Source organism: Morone saxatilis, unplaced genomic scaffold (genome assembly GCF_004916995.1).
Source record: "Morone saxatilis isolate NCDOM2014 unplaced genomic scaffold, NCSU_SB_2.0 Contig0, whole genome shotgun sequence".
Classification (NCBI taxonomy): Eukaryota; Metazoa; Chordata; class Actinopteri; family Moronidae; genus Morone; species Morone saxatilis.
Window position 1 is genome coordinate 616769 of NW_023339650.1, and position 3508 is coordinate 620276.

Genomic DNA, 3508 nt, shown 5'->3' on the forward strand with positions numbered 1-3508 from the left:
GCACACATGGTGAGCTTTTGTTACAGTCGGTTAGTTTTCTGTTTTTTTTTTTTTTTTTTTAAAAAAAATTTAATGTCTTTTTTTTGGGTGCCACAACTTGCCGGAATATTTAATGGGTTTTTTTTTAGCAATTCGTTTTTACAGTGTAACTGAAAAATCCTTGATGTAATGTCTAATGCTTTTTTTTTTTTACACTTTTATCAAAAGTAGGTAACCTCTAAGTCTCACCCTGTGACCACTTCCCCGGACAGGGCTTTTATTTTCTGGCTGCTTTGAGCTCACCCTCCCTGAAAGAGCTCATTTCATGCTCCAGCCAGGCAAAACGCTGCAACCTGAAACCAGATATATATATTCCTGGGTATTTGTCAGGAGCAACAGCTCCCTACGTCACTTCCAGCTTCTTTGGTCAAACACGACGGATGCACAGTCAAAGTCTCCTGTGTCGGCCTCCGAGGACTCAAATAACTGTCGGAAGCACAGAGAGAGAGAGTGCGGGCTACACACGAGGCCCTGTGTACAGATGGAACGCCTTATTTGCATAATGTGAATCAATAATCTCTACCACTCCGATGCCCAGAGCGGGCTGGTCGGTAGGCAGGCTGCACTGAACCAGGCAGCCCCTGCAGCTTCCCACCGGGGCATAAGGGGAAGGTAATCTCAAAAGAGTCACTGTGCCATCAGGCAAGTGTGTCGACACTTCAGTGCTGTCCCCTGGGGTGTAACCTCCCTCCCTCTCTCTCTCCTCTCACCTTCAAAATCTCGCGTCTCTGTTCTCTCCTCTCTTTTTCTCTTTCTTCTTTCCTTTCTTCTCTTTCTCTCTCTCTCATCTGCTCGTCTCTCCCGTCGTCTCTCTTCTGCTTCATCTGTCTCTCTCTCTGCCCCCCTCTCTCTCTCTCCCTTTTCCTGTCACTCTCCAGCTGTCCTATCCACTGGATCCCAACCTGCGGTATCTGGACCCCCCGCTAGGGGTCGCCAAAGCTTCAAGGGTAGATGCAAGACCTTCTTGATTTTAAAGGGTGTACACAAAATTTAATATACACAGTAGTACTATATCTCAGCATTTCATTCATTTCTGAGAATAAAACTAAATGGAATTGTTATTTTTAAAGTTTCGATCATGATTTAAGAACCAAACTCTAAAGACCTGAACACAAGCACAGAGCCTTCACTCTCTGATAAACAGCCTTGTCCTGCATTAGAGTAGTTCAAACAACCAAAGAGATAATAGAACAATGAGAAGAAAACACTGAATTTGTTCATGGGGCGAGGCCTTCTAGATTTAAGGGGTGTAAGAAAACTTCAAAATAGACACAGTAGGCCTATATCTCAACATTCTGTCTAACTCTAAAAAACTGAATTCAATTGTTTGCTTAGATAGAATGTATTATTAAAAAAAATAATCACAATACAGACACTGAGTTGTATAAAAAGTTTCTAAAAGCATCAGAAAACTCACCTCTGATCAATATTCACAGGAAATAAGCTGCTCAAAGTGTATAATTAAAAAAGTGGCTACTGAAAAGTTTTATTTTCTATTATAATTTTCTTTATAGTAAAAGTTGTCCTTGGTGTGGGGTAAGGGTGGTGCTCTCATTGGGCTAATCATCAACTCCTTGTACCTTGAGAAACTTGCGGAAACCCTTTATATTCAGTTACCGTAAATCTTCTAATTATAGCCAGGGTGTTTATTTGCTTAAATCCCTGAACTCAGCCTGGCTTTATTTGGGACAGGCGTTTAATTCCCTTAGCACAAACTCTTGCTCAGTAAAGATGGGAAACACTCTCTAACTGTGCTGCTTCTCCTGAGTTTTGTTCAGCAAATTTGACGACTAACAGCTTGAATTTAAGGTTTTTCTCTGAGCCACTAAGTGACACCTGAATGTTGTTTTATGGCAGCCAGAAGAATTACGGCACCCTGCATACTAACAGTAAGCAATGAACTTCACATGACAACATTCACAACATGGAGAGGTCTATTTGGGACCCTGCTTTTATTCAAAGTTTTACAGTAAAGTTAATGAACCCATTACCTGTGATTGTGTGCACATTATAGAGAACTATTCAAAAAAGAACTAAACCAGTCCATTAATATGACAGACATTTCACCTTATCTGTCCCAGAGGTCCATTGTTGTTTAATGTCATGTTTTGGTTTGGTGTTATTAATATTGTGCTATGATGTGGCCTACAGAGCACTGAAATTATTTGCTGTGATTTCTATTTTAAATAAGATAGAATGTAAGACACCTTTGTAGAAAAAAAAACCTCGCCAAATTGTTCATTAGAAAACTGGAGTTGAAAGGAAGTCTGAATGTATAAATTTTTTTATAATTAATGTTTTTAGAAGTGGTGCTCAGGTTGTTTAGAACAGTGTTATTCTGTATTCTTCCATTAAAATTGACAGAGAACAAGGTAGCACTTTATTTGGATAGTCCGCCCACAGATTTAACAGTTTAACAGTTTATCACTGTTGTAACATTTCAGCAGGTCATTACTTGAGTTCAAAAAACCGTTTGCTGATATAACACCACTGTGGATAGAGTTTGGTTAAGTTTGGCACAAAAACATCTTGGTTGGGGTGTGTTCTGGAATTATCACACATCATCAACAGACAAAGCAAAACATCTGTAGGTGTACTATCCAAATACAGTGCTACAGAATACACAATCTAGGAAGCAGGGGCGGATCTAGAGGGATGGCCACCCCTAAAAAATGCCTGCTGCCACCCATATTTGGTGTAAAATGCAGTCATTTAATTAACACGTTAATTTAAATAAAATAAAAATCAAACTAATGATTTAATTATGTTAAAAAATATTTCATTGTCTGCAATGGCCACATTTTGTGTGGGATAGACTTAAGTTCAATGAAAAAGGATGTGTTTGGAAAAATGTCTGAAGATTTATAAATAAAACAATGTATTGATTTCTAATACCACCTTTTAGATAGTTCTATTCAGTACTGCCACAATAATGTTTTTTAGTTAAAATATCTTCACTTGGGGGCTTTTTAGTCCCTCCAGGACGATCGCAACATTTATCGTAATTCAACCAATCCCTGTGAATTCTGTGCAACCTTGCAAATTTATCACCGCAACTTTTCAGCAAATGTGACCAATGATTTTAGCTTCCTGTGAATTTCACCTATCATAGAAGTCTGCCGCACATAACGTTGAGCCATACATCACCAAATTACTAGTGATTTTACTTTTGCCTGAATGTCTTTGATTTTTTTATTAATTATACCAAAAAAATCTCAACTTTTTTTCGCTATTTTCCCTTTCTGGCCTAAAAATCTGCAACATTTTTTAGAGAAGCTGTCGTGAAATCAGGCATTTTAGGGCGCAACTATTCTAAAAAAAGCCTGCAAAATCATGGAGGGATTTCCAAGAAAATATTTATATACACATATGGACAAAATTGTTGGGACCCTTCCGTTCAAAATCAGACATTGCTTTTGAATTGTGGTTCAACAGAATCATTTTAAAAAACAAACTAATGAAACTGGCC